General features: G+C 41.2%; 1 protein-coding gene across 1 annotated transcript in view; it reads right to left on the bottom strand.

Moving 5' to 3' along the window:
* LOC142216414 (sodium channel protein type 2 subunit alpha-like) overlaps positions 1-20,595 on the bottom strand; it is a 100,921-nt gene extending 80,326 nt beyond the window's left edge. The window contains exon 1 of the mRNA XM_075284221.1: positions 20,408-20,595. The gene's annotated coding sequence lies outside the window, so the exon portion shown is untranslated. The remainder of the gene's footprint in view (positions 1-20,407) is intronic.
* Positions 20,596-21,697: the final 1,102 nt, after the last annotated feature.

Genomic DNA, 21,697 nt, shown 5'->3' on the forward strand with positions numbered 1-21,697 from the left:
CCAAACTTTTTCATAGGACTGTACAAAAAGTTTCAGTGTAGTCCAGACCCAAAGGTATTTCCTCTATTGGATTGTGCTTATATTGATCCTGACCTTGTCTTTGTTCCTGGTTTTGACTCTTGTCTCAGACCTCGTGTTTTTGAACTGGTGCTTATTGTCCTACTCCTGATTCTGTCCTATGGCTCCTTCTTTGACTTGTCTTCATCAAACTACAAAAAATAGGACGAAACGGTGCTATTTTACATTTTTACCGCAGAGTATACCACAAAAGCAAAACCCTAAAAAAATGGTGCAACTTGATATTTCTTTCCGTTCCGCCTGATTCTGTTTTTTTTTCCAGTTTCCCAGAACTTTATAACATGAAAGATAAAAAAAAAAATGTCATGTCTTTTTGGGGGACAGGGAGTGAAAAATATAAATAGGGGTTAATAAAGTATCAATGTGTACAATAAACTAGAAATCCATGGCCCCTGCATGGCCATATGACTTCCTTGTCTTGTGGACGCCACATCTGACCTCTCCTTTGTTTGGGCCTATGTAAATCCTATTGCTGGACTGGAGGTTATTTTCTGAGCGCTAGGTTTAAGGACGGTTGTGATTAGAGTTGAGCCGATCTTGAGATTTCAGGATCGTTTTTAAAATCCGATTTTCGATCATTTTCCAGCCGACCCCGATCATGAAATTTGCTCGATCGCCGATCGGGATCTGATCTTTCCCGATCCCGATCGCTCAACCCTAGCTGTGACATCTCAGATACTATGATTCAGACAATTCCTTAATATCAGACGTTCATGTGACTATTGCAGATCTCTGTCCCGACACCGCTGCTGCCATTCAGACCCATCGATCGATTACCTCGGATAACGGCGATCTCACTGTTTACTCTATGTCAGGGCTCCTCCATCCTTTTTATTTCCATCTTTTTTTTGGATCACTGCCTTATATCGTTGCCTGCATAAACCGATTACTTGATTCATAATGTTGTGTTTAGAAAGATGCCAAAAAAGGAAGCAATAAATAAAATTCAATGGCTTTGGGGACAACTTTATAGCTTACTGCAGGTTCCCATGCCAACAGATGATGGTAAAGGGTTTCGCTGCGCGGAGTTGTTTTCTGCTAATGGGCCAGCATGGAGCTGCTTTTCTTTCCTGGTGAAGCTAAGAATTACAAAGTACTTACGAGTCAAATGTCGCGCTGTCAGTAGACGCCTGCAGCAGTCCAAAGCCAAGAGCTGCGTATGGCTCTCCACTTTATCTAGGAGGAGAAAGAGCTCATGGGCACACTTGGGGGCAACTCTGGGCCATTCAGGAAACAAAGTAAAGCAACACTCCATTAACTCTTTTCTTTCATTGGATACCTATTCCCCAAGTATGGATAATTTATCCAGTATTACCTTATTTAGTTATTCCGTTATATCTTAGAATTCAATGGATCCTTCTCTTCCATTGGGTCGCGTGATTATATTGTGACGTACTGGGAATTGCATGTAATTCTGCACTGTCCACAAGTCCTACCAGGTCGGGGCCACATGGTGGCTCAGTGGTTAGCACTGCAGCGCTGGAGTCCTGGTGTTCAAATCCCGCCAAGGGCAGGAGTTTCTATGTTCTCCCCGTGTTTGCATGGATTTCCATCCCATATTCCAAAGACATACTGATAGGGAAAAAATGTACATTCCTATATGGCGAAACCACGTGGACTGTTCCACAGAGGAGTCACAAACTCCTATCACTAGTTGCTACTGATAAATAGACAGCTCCTAAAGTATATACAGTTACCGTATGGTTGGTTACATAAGGATGACTACATTGCAGGCATGGATGGTAGTGTCTCTAGCTGCCTATGTAATGCAGGGTTCAGGCATCACAGGATAGATAACAGAACACAGAGAAACCACAACATCGAGATGGTGTTTGATCGGAGAAGAGTAGACTCTGAACTACAAGGCTACTCGACTTGTAGATCAGCATCGACTCATATTGGATAAAAGTTAATTTGCTCATCAATCAAAATGCCACAAAAGTAGATTCTTCAATGTACTGTAGGTGCAGAGGGAGATGGTCTCGCAGACTATGCACTTCTCCCCATGTTCCTGATATATGTCATGCCCTTTATTTGTTTGCAATGCATTTATATCCTGTTGTTTTTTGTAAAAGTGACGATAAGTTCCACTGCAGGTATCCGAGCCTTAATCTTGGCTAGAGGATAGATTACAGCAGTTGCAGCTGTTGCATCACTGAAATGACCCATGTCCTCAAAGGACCTTATGGAAGAGATTGTGCAGACAAGGAAACTGGGAAGGTCACAGGAAGAGATGGCACAGGAAGCTGACATTTTTATGCAAAATATATCTTTGTAATATTTATGCCAAATGCTGTGCTACTGTATTCAGCATGTCGGCCATCCTAGAAACTGTTGGATAAAAAGCACCTCAACAATGTCATATTATACTGCGGTCGCCCACTTGGAATTTGCTTTAGATATATAATTAACCAGAGACCTTAGAAATATTGGTAGACCCTGAAGATATCTAGGACCCAGGTGAGGTGGGAAGAAGCAACTACCTCCACACAGTATAATATTGGCTTAGGGCCGCCCATACAGTATAATGCCCTTTTATGCCCCCCACAGTATAAAGTTGTGTCCCTACACACAATAATGCTCCTTTAGTACCCCCACTCAATACAGTGTAACCCTCTGGGCCCTGGAGGACAGATTGAGTTGAAGTTGGAACATGTGCCCATCACCCAGACAGCAAGACTGCACCCTAAAATCCAGGGCTGTCCTGCTGACTCCAAGATGGTTGGGTGGTGTACAGAGGGGAACTGTGTAGCATTGTCTGCGAAATGCTATGGAATATCTTGGTGCTATATGAGCAAGAAACATCCATGAAGTAGGTGTCCAATATATTACTAATGCACCTATGAGTTCTGATACCAGTCCGCTATTTGTGCCGGACGAATTTGTGCTAAATTTGCTCTTCTAAGCACAAGTTTGCATTGAGCTGAATCTCTTATATTACGGACTATCCACCTATTCAGTGGCTGCTATGTTCTACTAGCTGGGATATCTCGCTTTCCCTTCCTATAACACACAAAGCATGGTATTATTCTGCGCTAAGGCTTTGTGAAGACACATTTTGTTGTGTAAATGCTGATATGTAAAGTAGGAGCTCGTACACACTACGGCGGTAAATGGACAACTGTTCATCCAGCCTCACCTGTTCTATCATCATTAAATGTTCTGAAGACTAAGGATACAAGATGATCAGTGGAGTAACTAAAGTCTTATGGTCCCCCGGGAAAACTTTGACCAGGGTACCCTACCTCCTCTCTACAGTGTATACTTGATAGCAATGGTTACGGATGCTGCTGTGGTATCTTATATACATGAAGGGGATATAACTATAGTGGCCACAACTGCGGTTAATAAGAATATGGTGGGTGAGCACCACAGAAACCAGCATGTAAACAGGGTACTGACCAGAGACCCCTGCTGATCAGTTGGTTGAAGGTACTCTGGCGTGCGCGCTGTGTCCTCTTAAAATTTACATTGCACAGGATCTGTTTTATAATGACCTTGCAACGTAATTACAGCCTGTGATAATAATAGTGTACAACTGCTATAAAACATATGGCGTGTGATATAAATAGTAAAGGGGCTCAATAGATCACTCCCCACAGTATAATATGCTCCAAAGTGACTCCATACACGGTATAATATGCTCCACTGTGACCCCATGAGGCAGACACAGTATAATATGCTATATAGTGTCTTTACACAGTATGATATTCTCTGCAGTGGCCTCACACAGTATAATGTTCCACAGTGGCCCTACATAGTACATTATGCTACACAGTGGCTCACACACAGTATAATATGCTCCACAGTGGACCCCTCACACTATTATATGCACACCAGGGGCCTCCACAGTATAGTATAGCATAAATTGTCTCTAAACAGTATATTATATCCCATAGTGACCCTCACACAGTATAATATGCTCCACAGTGGCTCACACACAGTATAACAGGGGTCGGCAACCCCTGGCACGCGTGCCAAGACTGGCACGCAAGGCATATTTTGCTGGCACAGCAGCCAGCCCGCAACTTTCATGCGAGAGAGAGCGTCCCTTCAGTGCTCTGGTAGAGCTGCGGTGTAGGACACGCCCCCTTCTCTCCCTGCCACCAATCAGAGGTGAGCCTCTCACTGCACGGGATAAGGGCTCCCTGGACCTGCTGCTACATGTGAGGAGGAGCTCCTGCCGTCTGCAGCCCTGAGGAGGAGAAGCAAAGTGAAAGTAAAAACACCAGGTACGTGTGTGTTACTAACTATTCTCATTAATGTCAGGCATTTGGGGTTATTCATTTAGTTTTAGTAGCTCCATGTGCCTCACATTAATAGCAGTTAACCCCATCATGTCCCTCACATTAACCCCTGTGTGGCTCATATAAGGGTTACTGATGTGTGAGACATATGGGGGTACTAATGAAGGACCTATATAATGAAAATATTCACTTATTACCTCCATATGTCTCACATATCAGTGTCCCTTATGTAAAGCACACAGGGGGTTAATGTGAGGGACATGATGGGGTTAACTGCTATTAATATGAGGCACATGGAGTTGTAACCTGCAATGCACATGACCAACTGTGGATAAAAGTACAGACCTATATATTTCAATTGACCCATTGACCCATATATACAGCCATTCTTTTTGTGGCTGTGTATCTGGGCCAAATTGAAGAGCTGAAAATTATTGAGCAGGTCCTATATCTGTCCTATACATCCCCTATATCTGTCTGCATTTGTGGCCCTGTCAATTAATTTTTAATGTATAGGTCAGTGAAAACCACATGCGTGCCACTTGTATGCAGGAGGCGTAAGGCTGAGGCCCCACGTTGCAGAAATGCAGCATTTTTGTTGCAGATTTTGATGCGGTTTATTTCAACCAAAGCTAAAAATGACTACAGAAGAAATGGGAAAATATAGGGAGCTTCTTATACGTTTCCCTTCTGTTCAATCCACTCCTGGCTTAGGCTCAGAAAAACACAGCAAAATATGTAACAAAAAAGCTGAGTTCCAACAATGTGGGGGCCTTAGGCTAAAGCCCCACGTTGCAGAAACAGCTTTTTTTCGTTGCAGATTTTGCTGGGGTTTTTTTTAGCCAAAGCCAGGAGTGGATTGAGCAGGAGGGAGACATATAAGAAGCTTCCTATATATTTCCCATTAGTTTTCTAGCCATTCTTGGCTTTGACAGAAAAAAAAAACGCAGAATGCAAAATCTGCAATAAAAAAAGCTGCATTTTTGTAATGCGGGGCCTCAGCCTTAGTGTGATTCTATTGGATGGTGACACTGTAACTAGATGCAATTATAGCCAAATCCAGTTCCTGGGCACCAGTGCATTCACTTTGTTGTAAGTGTGACACCCATTAATTCCTGGCTGGGGTTTTGCTGTTACTGCACCGCCAGGAACTAAAAGTGACAAATTAATCTGCGTTTCACTTAGGGAGCGTTCACACTACCGTCGGTGTCCGACAGCTAGTGTCCGCTGCTAATGTCTGTTCAAAATCTTGTGCGGCCATTAGCAGCGGACACTAGCTGTGTCTGTGACATTTTGCATTGATTTAAAGGGACACCGGGTGCGTTCGTTTACTGTTCGTGGGTGTCCTTAAGTGTCCGTTCCCAAAGATGTCCGAATTTTCAAGCGGACAGAAAAACCTACATGTCTGGTTTTACTGTCCGCTTGAAAAGTCGGACATCTTTGAGAACGGACAGTTAAGGACAGACACGAACTGTAAAAGAACGCACCCAATCTCCATTTATATCAATGCAAAATGTCACAGACACAGCTAGTGTCCGATACTAATATCCGCACAAGATTTTGAACAGACATTAGCAGACTAGCTATCGGACACCGGCGGTAGTGTGAACGCTCCCTTACAGAAAACTGAAGTTACTAGCGGCCAAGGACTGGATGGAGCATACAGGTACATTGTGTGTCAGCTCTTTACAGGTATGACCTTACTCTGCTCCCAGTCACATACATTACCACTAATTGTGGGTTACGCATGTACTTACATTGCTTCTAAAGGAAAAGAACATGTGTATCCAGGCAAATAGTGGTAAGCGCATGTGGCTTGGATCACAGTATGACAGCACCCCTGTGCTATATGACTTTAGTGTAGGTGTCGTCAGCTTTACAATTATTGCCCGGCACTCCGAGGGCCTCATCTTTGATTTTTTAATTTAAATCGGCACGCCGAACAGAAAAGGTTGCCTACCCCTGCAGTATAATATGCCCCACAGTGGCCACTCACACTATTATATGCACACCAGGGGCCTCCGCAGTATAGTATACCATAAATTGACTCTAAACAGTATATTATGTCCCATAGTGACCCTCACAGAGTATAATATGCTACACAGTGTCTCCACACAGTATAATATTCTTCATAGTGGCCCCATCACAGTACAATATGCTAAACAGAGGCCCCTACACAGTATAATAAGCTCTAACGTGTCTTCACACATTATATTATGCCCCACAGTGGCAGCCCACACACACAGTATAATATACTCCACAGTTGCTCCCACACAGTAAAATATAATGTACAGTGCTACCCACACAGTATGATATGCTCTGCAGTGGCCCCACATAATATAATGTTCCACTGTGACCCCACACAGTATATTATGCTCCACAATGGCCTTCACATAGTATACTATGCTTCACTGGCCCCCTCACAGTATAAAATGCTCACCAGTGGCCCCTTGCAGTATAATATGCTATAAAGTGTCTCCACACAGTATATTATGCCCCACAGTGCCCCCCTTCCTAACACACACAGTATAATATACTCCACAGTTACCACCACACAGTATAAGGCTGTATTCACACTGAGTAACGCTGGCGTTTTTTGTGCTTATTTTTGCACATAGCGCCGCGTTAACACCGCTTAGAGCCGCATTAACACCGCGTGTACGCCGCGTTAACGCCGTGCTATTTTGCGGTGGCGTTGCCCGGCGTTAACGCGGCGTATATGCGGCGTTAACGCGGCGCTATGCTGTGTTAACGCGGCGCAATGTGCAAAAATAAGCACAAAAAACGCCAGCGTTACTCAGTGTGAATACAGCCTAATATAATCTACAGTGGTCCCTTCACAGTATAATATGTTCTGGAAGAATCATTTTGGCAAATATTTGTGAGGTTCAGCCCGTTGGATCATTTTGGTGCTATTATTATATGCTGAGGTCTCCTGAAACTCCAGGGTATAATAAGTAGTGGCCCAAGGGAGGTGATTGAAATAACCACTTACATTCACCTTATTGCAACCATCTGCCTCCAGCATCCTCTTCAGGCGTCTCCAGCCTTCAACTTTGTCACATGACGCAGGGGTCGTCATTGAGACCTGTGATTGGGCCTCAGTGGTCATCAGCATCCCATCGCAGCTAGACCATGGGCGAATATATACGGCGGTGGAAAATGAAGAGGAATTCCGACATCACATAACACTGGGACCCTTTGCATTAGCAGCACTGTATGAGAGGTGGTCAGGAAACCAGTAGCCACCAGTAAGCAATCAGACTGCTTTCATGGTGATGTTGGGCAACAGACATCTCAGGGTGGCTGCGGGCCCCCTACTGCTGCGGGCCTGTTTGTGGTCACAAGCAGTGCAATCCTTATGCCACTGAAGATGATCTTGGGCGTATGACAGAAACAGAACCCTGGACAGCCAATCATTTAGATCCATTTTTTGTATCTGGATCTGCTAACCAGATATAAATTGTGTAATGTGAATGGCGCTGTAAACAGCTAATTGAAATGGCTGAATTTAAGGGATTTTATTTTTAATATTCTTACTATACTTACTACACTTTAAAAATTACTATATCCTGCAATTTTCACTCTAACCTCTAAGCTTAATAATAGACTGCCACTTGCCAATTTTATAGGAGTTTAATTTGCAGCAATCACCTCATTTAAATCACAAATCAGGATTACAATAGAAGATATCACCTCTACAGATAACATGCTCAGAAAGCAGAACAAAACATTTAAAAAAAACAAAAAACGTAAGCCTACCATAATAGACAATAATGGACACTAACTGATGGTAATATGTCCATTAAATGGATCAGTTAAAAAATGGGAACATTACCATCAGTTACTGTTTGTTAATTTCTGCTATGAAAGGCGTCCATTTATTTTTTTTACGGACCCCATCAGAGAAGACATCTAATGGTAGTGTGAGCACCCCATGATTGTAAGAAGACTTCCCTGACAGCAATCCTTATAATTTACGGAGAAACCTGCTAGTAAGTCTTCCCTGCAGCACCTCCACAGGAGAAATGAAGTATTACACTGTGCCTGTTCCAATCAATTGGATGTTTGAGTAATGCAAGGAATGGATTTCCTGGTGTGAACCTAGTCAGTAGATCGGACACCTAGAAATCTATCACATTGGTGTCTCTACCTGCCCACAGCTCTACCGTCCTGACCTGTAGAATCAAGAGGTCCAGGAGCCGGGAGCTCCCAGCATCACAGGCCCTGACTATGTTTAGCCCCGGAAATCCAGTCAATGTGAGGACTGAATTTTTTGGTCCCAATTGCCCTGTTTGCATGGGGTCTTAGGGTATGTTCACTTAGATGTGGGCAGAGTGGGCTCATGCTATATGCAGAGCTTGAGTTGGCCAACGCCAGATGCAGCGATTCATGGAGAGACCCAGGACCGAGCATGACATAGTCAGTTTTGCATTTTGTAGAATTTAACTATAGATCCAATAAAGTCAAGTAGTAAACGACATAAAAAACTGAAGCATCATCCTAGAACATCCAAACGGTGAAGCCACCCCAGCAAGACAATGACCTTCATGGGTCAAGCTTTTTATTACCCTCCTGATTCTGGTAATTCTAACTGACTGTTATTGGATTTATAGCCATTTCCTAATTTGTGCAGATCCCAGAGCTTCTGTCTCTTAAGCTGACAGCTCTTTGGTTTTATCCATGTTAATGGATAACAAATGAATTTTACATGTGTGTACCTCATACTCCGAGGAAAGCGGAAAGCAACAAGGAGACTGAAATGTTGTTCAAAGATGTCAAATGCTCTCGTTTTATTTAGCCCCTTAAAGGGGTCACCTCGATTCACCCACCACCAATAGTACGGGGTTAAGCACAACACAGGGGTCATATGGGGGCATGGAAAGCAGGACTTGTTCCATCACCTCTGCACTAGAGATGAGTAAATCGGCCAGTAGATATGACTCAGACCGCATTTTATATGGTCAGTATCGAAAAATTCCACAATTGCCCTGGAAGGACATTTATTAGACTCAGTGATCAAGAATAACGTCCCAGACCTGTCATTAGATCGGGTATTCTGGGTCATTGACCGTAGGTCGATACCTAACCGCAGCGACTGAGAGTAACATCACTATTTGCAGAGAGTCATCTGAAATGAATCCAAAAATTTCCACCAGAATCAAAATTTGGACCAGATTATATCTTCGACCATTCATTTGGCTTATCCCTACTTTCCTCCCCTTGACTGGAAACACTGAATTTAGATATGGAATAAAAGTTGAATTTCGAAGGATGGAGCTTGGCATGGATACCAATGAACAACCCAAACACGAGATTTCTGTGAGGTGCTGAGGGTGCTTTGGGGGTTAAATTGAGCTGCCACTAAGAAAATTCTGCCATTTTCCAGTGGGTCAAATTTTAAAGAAATGGCTCAGAATGGGTTGAGAAAATAAAATACGCCATAGTCACCTCCTCGCTGACCCACCACTCCTGTCTCAACGCTGCCGGTTCCCCGCTGGTCTCTAATTCCCAATCCCTCTTACGTTAGAGACATGGAATCCAGTGATTGTCTGGCGGTCATCTTCTTGAGTATCGGTGATCGTCACATCTTTCAATTTTTCAATCCATTCAGAGCCATTTCTAAAAAATTTTACTCCCCAGAAAAACCACAGGTTCTATTTACATCTACACACATGGACAAAATTGTTGGTTCCCCTCATTTAATGAAACAAAAACCCACAATGGTCACAGAAATAACTTGAATATGACAAACTGGAATTTGCCAAACTACATGTTGACAAGCCACAAAGTTTCTGGGAGACTTTCCTATGGTCAGATGAGACAAAAATGGAACTTTTTGGCAAGGCACATTCCGTTCACGAACAGAAAAATGAAGCATATCTTGAAAAGATCACTGTCCCTACTGTGTAACATGGAGGAGGCTCTGTTTTGTTCTGAGTCTGCTTTGCTGCATCTGGCACAGGTTGTCTTGAATCTGTGCAGGGTACAATGAAATCTCAAGTGTGTATATAGATCTATACATTATCTACATGGCTGTCTAGAGACTTTTTTTAGGGGATGAGTTGTAGCCTTTACCATATATTAAAGGGGTTTTCCAGGCTATTAGTTGATGACCTATACTTAAGATAGGACATCAATTAAAGATTGACAGGGGCCCCTGGATAATCAGCTGTATGAAGAGGCTGCAGTGCACACCCAGACGTAGAGGTTTTAGTAAATCCCCCGTTGTATAATTGGCTTTAGAGGCGGCTTCTTGTCGATTGGGTCTCTCCTCTGTAGGGTGCCCGAGGCTGCTTCTTGTGTTGTCTATCACTTATCTAAGCACTGATTTTAACCCATTCCTGGCAGAGCCGTACAGGAGTAACCATGCATTGTACAAAGCAGGACATGCACAAAACAGATTTATGTAGGTATGATAAGCAATAACTGTAACTTTCATGGATCTAAGTGGAATATCTACTCCTATATTCCTAGATTTGGACCAGCTCTGATTATCCCCTGCCGTCTTCTAGTTTTTCTGCATACTAATATTAAATGCAGCCTGACATCCGTGTATATACTGTACATATATGTGTATTTACACGCACAGACCATGCCTAATCCCAATCCTCAGAAGAGTAGCCAGGTGCATTAGGATAAAATGCCCGGCAGTGACAGACACCAGCACCAGAGGCAAGCGCGGGTGATATTTCTCAGACAGTCCTAACCCCAGCAGCTCCCTGAGGACAGCCATGTGTGCAGCTGTGTTCTCAGCATCACATAAGCTGCAAAGCACTTTTTTTTTTCCAGTGGAAATGTTGTAATGCAAAAAAAAAAAGAAAAAAAAGAAGTAGTAATGGAGCACTGCAAATAAGCAATTGTGCACCCACTCTCCCAGATGGTAGGCTGTCCATACATTACTCATATAATCCATTCAATGCCCTTTCATTAGGATCATGGAAACTGCAGAACATTATTCCAAATCACCAGGAAATCATCAAATAGAAATGGATTTGACATATCCATTCATTTCTAATAAACGTCTGCTCTGCTGAATGGGTTATTATTACCATGATGGGTGGTCTGCATGGAAGGATGTCATCTGTTCCCCTTGCATCTGCTATGTATAACATAGGAAGTATAATATAGGGGGCTTCTTATCTGCTTTCTAATGATCCGTACAAGAGGTTCTATCAGAATCAGACCATGCTTGTCTCTAGGTGAATATTTATTACACTTACTGGTATCATGGGTTTCAATGAGTTTTCCAGGTTCTCTAGTTGCGTCCTACAATTCAACGGGACGGATTTATCATAACCTGTGCAACAGGTTTTTGGTATACAAGGTAAGAAAAGTTGACATTATATTGCACTAGTCAGGTTTTTAAGCAAGAATTGTGATTTTCTTGAAAAGAGCATGGCATGGGGTGTGGCATGGTGCCCGGCAAGGCGTGATTGCTGGTTTAAAAGATGCCTGAAATCACGTTGGTGTCGCCGAAGCCGAAAATACATCTCTATTGTGCAAGTTGTGAGCATGCGCAATAGAGAAGTATTGAAGGCTACAAGCACAGCGCTGCGCGTTCCTGTAAGAAGGAAGACTGGAAGAAGACAGGTAAAGTATTATGGGAGTGGGATGGGTTGAGTGAGTTAGGAAATGCTGGCAGTGGGAGGAATAGCTAGAGAGAAAGGGAGGGGGTGGGGGGGGAGTGAGCTGCAGATAGTGTGAGAGCCTACAACTACCAGAATGCATTGCAGGAAGCCACACACCACGTATACAAGTGCAGAAGATGCTAGGCCTTACCAGAGAAACCCAGAAATCACTCAAAACAAAATACTGCTAAAGTTATAGGAGTGCACTTATAAAGCCATTAATAACACCAGCAGAATTTTATATATATATATATATATATATATATATATATATATATATATTTGCCCCGAAAACCCCTTTAAGCAAAGGACACTTTCAATCTTTCAAAGGTCTCCATGACATCAATGCTCATCATGACTTACCACGTCCACTTCATACATCGTGACTTTCCAAGTCACCAGTACGCCATTGGGTTGTGTGCACCCAACACAGCTGCAGCAAACAGTGGCTTCCAAGCTAAAAAAGACATAGGCATTGTACCCGCTAGGACCGAAACGATGAAGGAGACAGCGGGGCGTTATTAACAACAGGAACAGCGAGTCAACTTCATAAGGACTAGACGTAACATCTCAGCCACACTGGTATCAATGAATATAGGTGCAGATCCGAAAAACAGAAATGTAAATCCCATTATTATTTGGTTTGACCTTTGCTCTTTAACTTTCCTCTAGGTACAGACAGTTTTTGGCAGAACAACATTACTTGGGTAAATTCAACCATATCACCCGAATTCCTGAGTACACTCGCAGCCTCCGATGGAGTTCTTACACTACCTGTCTGATCAGACTCTATCACCCTGACACTAGTGTTGGCCTTTAGTCATGTGACATTACGAGTACGGCGCTAGGATAGGATGTCACAACAATTGCGTCAAGCCACATCAGCCAATATCTCAGCCACCGCAGCCTCTTGCAGTCAAGGCTAGCCGATCTATAAGAAGAACAAGTCCTGGCTCTAAGAACAAAAACAATGTTGCAAAATTTACATTTCTTACAACATATCCTTGTGCAAAAAAATCAAAGAAACAACAACGAGCCAAACTGTGAACATTCACCTAGACACGGAGGGAAAATTCTCATCATGTATCAGGTAAGACGTTATAGAAGATAATGAAGACTTTTATAATTCCCTCACCGAAATATCAACACTGCAAGGAGACTGTACTCACCCGACTCCTCTTCATCTCTCTAATGGATAATGACTTAGCGGATTGTTATATATCATGAGCACTGACCAATCCTTTATCAAAATTAAGGCAGCAAATGAATGAGAAATGAGCCATTAGCAGGCCCTGGGGAAGGCCCTGAGGCTTCGGTGTGCGTTATATCTATGCTGGGTCTGGGGCATTTGGGGGCCCTTCAGCTTTAATAAATAAGATGATGGTAATAGAGTAGCTGTCGTCACGTTGTCTGAGAATGAATTCTGTTCGCTTACCATGGAGGGCACACGAGGAAAGCCCAAAGACAACAACGTACATGCAATCGGGGAAGACAAAGATGTTGGTATGATATGTATACTGTATAGCATATACACACAGTGTGATACATTTTGGTCCCTGTATATGATGTATAGATGTGTTATGTCATATTATCGTCTCAAAAGGGTAACAATATTTAAAACTATTGACTTTCTGGCTCAGGATCTAACCATACACTACATCTTTGAACATGAGACTACCATCATTTTATAGACAATCCTCTTGGCTATCTCATACATGATTTGACTTGCAACCATTTAGCATGTGGTTAGTTATGCAGATTTGTTTTTTTTTTAATGTAGATTGTGAACACAATGTACATCTTTTTTTTCCTATCAGTATGTCTTTTTAGAATGGGAGGAAATCCACGCAAACACGGGGAGAACATACAAACTCCTTGCAGATGTTGTTCCTGGCAGGATTTGAACCCAGGACTCCAGTGCTGCAATGCTAACCACTGAGCCACCATGTTGCCCCAGTTATGCAGATTCTTGTTATATAACTGCATTGTTACTGTTTTGCTCTTTTTCTTCTTGTATACTACAAATTACGCCCTATTCTCACAGTCCCTATTAGGTCAGGGTATTATTAGGTGATACCCAAGTGAAAGGTCACTGGTTCAAATAGAGGGTCAGCCATGAAGAAGATTTCCCAAGAAAAGAGAAACAGCCTCATCCAGCTCATTGATATCGGTCTCTTGGCCAAGAAAATTGCCAAACTCCATCATGTGAGCGCCTTGACAGCTGGAAGAATAGAAAATGAAGTCTGTGCATTCAAAAGCCAAGAGGTGGATGTCCAAGCAAAATATCCAAGTCAACAAGTTGGTTTATCACAAGGTCTATCAGTTCTGGCAAGACAAGCACAGCAATGGAGTTATCAATGCTGAGTTATAGGTGAGTGTCCTACAAGACAAGTTACTTTGTACACAAAAGTACTATGGGTATTAAACCAACGACATTATGTTACGAAGCATACTGTATGTCGAGATTAGATTAGAAATGGTTCAATGACAATGAAGTAGAGGTGCTGGATTGGCCCCCACAGTCCCCAGACCTCAACCCAATCCAACACTTGTAGGTAGGGTTGAAGAAAAAGTTGTATTCATACCCAAGTGAGGCGACCAGTGCGCACTAACATTGGGAACATGTACAAGAGACCTGGGATCAGGTTTTGGTTGAGACACGCTTGAATCTGATCCAGAGCCCAGAAGGATTCAGGCAGTGCTGAAAGCCAAAGGTGGATTTACAAAATAATAAAAATTTAAATTACATTTACATGGCAAGAATCTGCATAACTAATCATATGCTAAATAATTGCAAGTCAAATTTATGTATGAGAGCCAAGATGATTGTCTATATAATGATGGTAGTCTCACGTTCCAACCTCTAGTGGATTGTGAGATATGGAGCCTGAAAGACAAAAGTTCAAAAGATTGTTATCCTTTTGCTCCTCAGAGCATATGCAATATTCCAGTTTTCTGTAATCGTAACAACTAGCAGGATACAGCTGACATGTTAATTTGCCTGCACAGTGAACACCATCAATTCAAAACCCATAAGAAAGTGGTGTAAACGTAGTTTTGTTTTATTTCTATGTTCCTCCATTCAGAATATTTCCAGCTTCCTACTACATTGTATGGAATATTAACCGGAGCCATTATCAAGTGCAATTTGTCCCACTAAAACTAAGCCTGCGAACGGAAAAAGAAAAAATTTCTGACTTTTTTTTTTTTTTTAAAGGCGGGGAGTAAAAAAACAAAAAATAAAAATGGCTGGGGTGAGAAGGGGTTAAGCTACACCATCAATAGGTGACCCAGGGGGATCCAACTTCTAGGAACCCCAATTATAAACATTGAAGTGAGGGCATGAGTTGTAATACCAGGAATGGTCGTGTGTGCACCATTGTGCCCGGATAAATACTGGAGGGGAAAAGCATTACTGATGATTGATGGAGTCCGTTGGGTCAGATAGGTCTTAAATCATTTCTATGCCTTGTCCTAAATTAAAACGGCATATTAGAATCTGTGGATAATCGGGTTATTACAGGGTTAAAATATACTGATACGATCAACATCAATCACAGCGCTGAATCGGCCTCAAGATAATTTCTAATGCCTGTGATATCTACAGTATATAATGGTTACTGTCTCACCAGTTTCACACCAGCAATGGACTCTTGGACATGTGGGCAGGAAAGTAGATTGTGGACCCTAAATCTACGTGATCTGTAAAATTTTGCACTTGAAAAATGTTTTTTTTTATAACCTGAAACACGTTGTGCTACACTGCTTTTTATCCAATACAATAAAATAACTATAATAACTTGCCGCACGCTGCCCGCACCAATCGTGTGGGCAGGAAAGTAGATTGTGAACCCTAAATCTGTCAGATCGTTAAGGGAACCCAAATGACAGAGAGCCTGTCCTTAAAAAAGGGATTACCCTGTGGACTCCATACACAACTACTGAAGATATATCTGGATACTCCACAGTTTCTTATGAGGGTTTGTATGGAAACATCTGTGAGGTTACAGATCTTATATCTCAGGTTTATATGGACAACGATGGATCCCAATAGACACCATTGACTATAATAGGATCCTCTTGGTATCTGATGTTACCTAAAATGATTTTATTCTCCATGACTATAGACAGACCGGACTGCACCAACCGGACTCCGTCGCCTTAGCTCTGCTACATCTGCACCGCAAATAGTTCAATGTCTCATTTGATATCGATATTCACAGACGATCTAACAAAACGTAATAAATATGCAGATTCAAACCCGTAAATGAAAACAAATTCTGTTCCAATTCTGTAAGAATAAACTTCTGGGGTTACTGATTTTGTAAACTAGAATCTCACCAAACTCCTCTGATACCAGATGTTCCCCAATACCGCCAATTTCAGTGGGATTTTTACTCCCCGTCTTCCAAAAACAATAACGTTTCTATTTTTCCATTCACAGAGCCATATGAAGGCTTCATAGTCCATATGAGGGCTTTGTAGGGATGCTATTAAATATTCCATACAATGTACTGGGAAGCTGGAAAAGATTCAGAATGGGGTGGGATGAGAAAAACCGCATTTGTGTGACGTTAACCCCTTAAAATAAATTTAAACTTTAAAAAAAAGAATGTTATGACAACCCAGAAAATGTTATATTTCTGTATATAAGCTGCTTTTTTGGAGCCAGACGTACTTTTTAGTTATACCATTTTGGGGAATACCTATTGTTATGATCAGTTTTTATGTGAAACAGCGATAAACTCTTGGGGTGGGGGAGATTATATTTTTTCCCTCACTTTAATTTTTAGACTCTTTGGGGGTCTTGACCCCAGAGAATCCTGATAACTAATACAATAAATTGCAATGTGCAATAAAATTCCTAGATTACTACTACAGGATACCTACACTAGCCTGTAATCCTATCCTATCCTATCCTATCCTATACAACTGTTATGAATTTATGTTCACATACTATATTACACTGCTCTGCAGCCGCTTCTCTCAGGTCCCAGGTCTCTCTCAGCTAACCGTCAGTGTGTACACACATTTGCATATTATCTGATCTGCTCCAGGCAGTGCAGAAAAACTGACATGGGCAAACACCTTTAATCCAAATTGGCAGTTTGTCAATTGTAAACATGTCGGGAATAAAGAAAATCTAATTTGTCGCAAACAACGAGAGCTATGAAGGCAGCCAGAAGTCACAGAGTTCTCCTCAAGCGGAGCTGAGGGGGATCATCTACGCCAACAACACACTCATTATATGATGTCCCAGCGAGCTGCTGAGATGCCGGATCAATAACAGACATGGTGCGAAGAACAACTTCAGTGCAAGGTCAACTTCAGAGCTGCCAAAACGCCGGAGCAGGTGGATCATCAACGCCAATAACACGCTCATTATATCGTGTCCCAGCGAGCTGCTGAGATGCCACAACAATCACGGGCACAATGCCAGGAACGAGTTCAGTGACAGGCCAGCTTGAGAGTTGCCGAAACGCCGGAGCATGCGGATCATCAATGCCAACAACACGCTCATTATATGGCTTCCCAGCGAGCTACTGAGATGCTGGAACAATCCCAGGCACAGCGCAAGGAACGAATTCAGCAACAGGCCAGCTCAAGAGTTGCCGAAACACCGGAGCAGGTGGATCATCAAAACCAACAACACAATCATTATGTGGTGTCCCAGCGAGTTGCTGAGATGCCGGAACAATCACAGGCACGGTGTGAGGAACAAGTTCAGCAACACTACAGCTTAAGAGCTGCCGAAACGCCGCAGCAGGCAATCCATCGACGGCAGCAATTTGCTGAATATCGGTGGATCATCCACTCCAACAACCCGCAGACGAAGCCGCGGGCAGAGGCTTGTAGTATTATGTACGGAACAAGCTTTGGAGCCTTCATTAGGCTCCCGGCTATCATGGAAATGGATCGACGCACCGAGATGGCCAAATACTGTACCTGCTCTTAGGATAGGCAACCAATATCAGACTGGTAGAGGGTCAATTCTCTGCACCCTTGCTGACAAACTGATTAAGAGATCCATGGCATTCCAGTGAGGAGCTGGTCTGCTTCATTGCTTCCCAGTCACAGTGCTGTACCCCTGGTAGTGGCTGTGCCTAGTACTGTGTGCTCCTCTACAGCAACTGTCTTTATAGAAGTATACCATAACATATCAGGCTATAGAACATTTTAGGTATATCTGTTTGTAGTATAATCAATGTATGTCTGTTAGCGGTATAGTCTAAGTATGACTGTTAGTGGTATAGTACAGGTGTGTCTGTGAGCAGTATAGTCTAGGTACGTCTGTTAGCAGTATAGTCTAGGTGTGTCCATTAGCGTTATATTCTAGTTATAGTTTAGGTGTGTCTGTTAGCGGTATAGTCTATGTATGTTTGTTAGTGTTATAGTCTAGTATGTAGTGTGTGTGTAGTGTGTAGGTATGTCTGTTAGCAGAATAGTCTAGTAGTAGTGTAAGTATGTCTGTTAGCGGTATAGTCTAGGTGTGTCAGTTATCGGTATAATCTAGCTATAGTCTATTTATGTCTGTTAGCGGTATAGTCTAGTTATATTCTATGTGTGTCAGTTAGCAGTATAGTATAAGTGTATCTGTTAGCGGTATAGTCTAGTGTAGTTATAGTCTAGGTATATCTGTTAGCGGTATAGTCTAGTTATAGTCTATTTATGTCTGTTATCGGTATAGTCTAGTTATATTCTATGTGTGTCAGTTAGCAGTATAGTATAAGTGTATCTGTTAGCGGTATAGTCTAGTTATATTCTAGGTGTGTCAGTTAGCAGTATAGTATAAGTGTATAGTGTATCTGTTAGCGGTATAGTATAGTGTAGTTATAGTCTAGATGTGTCAGTTAGCAGTATAGTATGGGTGTGTTTGTTAGCGGTATAGTCTGTAGTTATAGTCTAGGTGTGTCAGTTAGCAGTATAGTATAAGTGTATCTGTTAGCGGTATAGTCTACTGTAGTTATAGTCTAGGTGTGTCAGTTAGCAGTATAGTATAAGTGTATCTGTTAGCGGTATAGTCTAGTTATATTCTAGATGTGTCAGTTAGCAGTATAGTATGGGTGTTTGTTAGCGGTATAGTCTATAGTTTAGGTGTGCCTGCTGTATTTTACCTGCACTATATTCATTTGTAGAATAAAAAACACCATAGCTTATGTGTCAGTGTAAGAAAAACTTCACGTCCTACAGGCTAAATAATAAATGAGTAAGGTATTTTTCCCCATTGGTAATGTACGTTGTATTTACACAATATACTTTATAAGATATTGATACAAAAACCAACATAAACTGTATTGAGCCCTTGGGCATGTACATTTGATAACGGTATGTTTTATCTATATGTCACTATTGTATGGGAATGTAAAACTATTACAGTTAGAAAGTTTTCATGCGCTGAAAAATGATCTAATCTGCCATAAATAAAATCTGATTATACAATGAAGACGATTTCTTATGTAGAACAATCCGGGCAGCCGATGTACAGGCAAGTTTAGTTCAGATGGGCAATATCGCCTTAAGAGGGAGGTTAACCCTGCCACACCCACAGCCATGAAGGAAAAAAACAAAAAAAAAATCCAGAGCGACTTCCCCTGATGCGAAGGTTCCATTTAATGACTAAAGCTTTATCTTATTTAGAGGACGCCCTCAATCTGCATACATTACCATTATTTTGCATGATTTATATACAATTAACCTTTCTGCAGGGATCACAGAACAAAGAGCTGCAAATGTCCAGAATACAATTAGAACCTAGAACAACGCCCAGCTAAAAATATCAAAAAAATAATAGTAATAAAATCGGCATCGGATTAACGATTTCACCAATGGCTTTTTCTAATGCCGTCTTTCAATAAGGTAACATAAATGCAACAAATAAAAAAAAAATAGACAAAAAATAGATTTACGATTCTTGCAAAAAACGTCATTCGGGGGCGATATATAGGAAAGTTATTGAATGGGCTATTTCATGATAAAATTAAGAGGATGCCCCATGAAGGGCCTGAATGATGGGTAAAGGACAGAAAAGCTCCGAGGCCTAAAGGAAAGGTTTTTGCTCTTTTTTTCAGGGGAATAGCAGCAGTTTGCAATACGCAGGGGCTTTCCATAAGAGATGTGATGTGTGATGAGTCTGCTGCACGGGGAGAGCAGACACTAAGCACATCCAGATCCCTCTCTCTCCTTCCGACCTAGCTCATGGGCACAGATAAGGAAGTAGACATCATTATAGGCTGATTATTACAAGCAGCAAGTGGAGAGTGGGGGGGGGGGGGGGGGAAACCTCCCTAATTCATGCCTTTAACTTGCAACAGATACTACCGAGATAGCGGCACATTGTGTGATACAAGGCTCCAAATATTGGGTCGTTGTTACATTTTTTTCTGTAAGGCAAGTCGTAAGCCGCAGACCATGTGTTACATGCAAGAAGCAGAAAATGTCCTGTAATCTTACCTGATAAGGGATACATTAGATATCGTAGCACAGGGTAAAGTCCTGGCGTTCTTGCCAAGGCAGGATTTCCGCTGCGAGGCACAGAGATGCACAAAGCTGCCACATTCATTTCATTCTGCTTGCAAAGAGAACATAAACCTCTTGATAATGTTCTCCATCTCCTGTACTGGGGCTTCCTCTATGGTGTGTAAGGCATGAAACTGCAAAAGAAATAAATATATAAAAATACATGCAACACCTCAATATGGCAGCTCCATCTACTGGTAAAAGTATAAACACAACATAGGTAGCGACATGAATGTGCTCAGACCCACTGCAGGGAACTCCGCATTATAGGACGCTCAGTGTAACCCTGGGCCGTGGTAAATAGGTGGAAGGGTCCCCAAAGTCGCCCCCCCCCCTATAATATTGTAGGGGAATCCAACTATGCAAATCATTGACATATAGTCAAAACTAGCTGGATAGGATGAGTGAGTTCCCCTTTGAGATGAAGGTACCTCTAGGTTAAATATGTCTTCAAGGAACACTAAACACAGAAATGAAACATAAAAGGTTATATTTATTTAATAATAATAATAATAATAATAATATGAAATTATATATAGATATGTGTAATACATATGGAATAATAATTTTATATTTCTAAATAAACATAGAAATTAATATTAATGTACTGTATAATCATAATAATAAACAATAATAATAATCATAATAAAAAGATGTCAATAATAAAACAGTATGTAAAACATATAATGTAATACTACTACTACTTATAATAATAATAAAAATAATAATAATAATAATGAGAATACTAATAATATGCAGTTATAATAATGGAATAATTATAATATGTATAATCAATAATACATTTAACAATACATATAATGAATAATAATAAAAAATAATAATATTTTAAATATAAATAGAGACATACATATAATAATAACAATAATAATAATGAGAATACTAATAATATACCATTATAATAATAGAAAAATATATATATATAAAATTAATATAAAAATAATACATAAAGATACATAAATATAATAATAAAAATAATAAAATAATTATAAGATATATAATATCTAACAATAATAAATAGTCATATATATATATATAATTTATAGTAATAATATAATAATAATAACAACAATAATAATAAATGCAATGTAATAATAATAATTGCAATAATAATTAGATATCTTCCCTCACGGTGAGCAGCCCCTTGTACACGACTCTGACATAAACAATCTTGTAGTAAACCTAGACAGAATAAAGGGGTTAATC

Source organism: Leptodactylus fuscus, chromosome 8 (genome assembly GCF_031893055.1).
Source record: "Leptodactylus fuscus isolate aLepFus1 chromosome 8, aLepFus1.hap2, whole genome shotgun sequence".
In the NCBI taxonomy this organism is placed as follows: Eukaryota; Metazoa; Chordata; class Amphibia; order Anura; family Leptodactylidae; genus Leptodactylus; species Leptodactylus fuscus.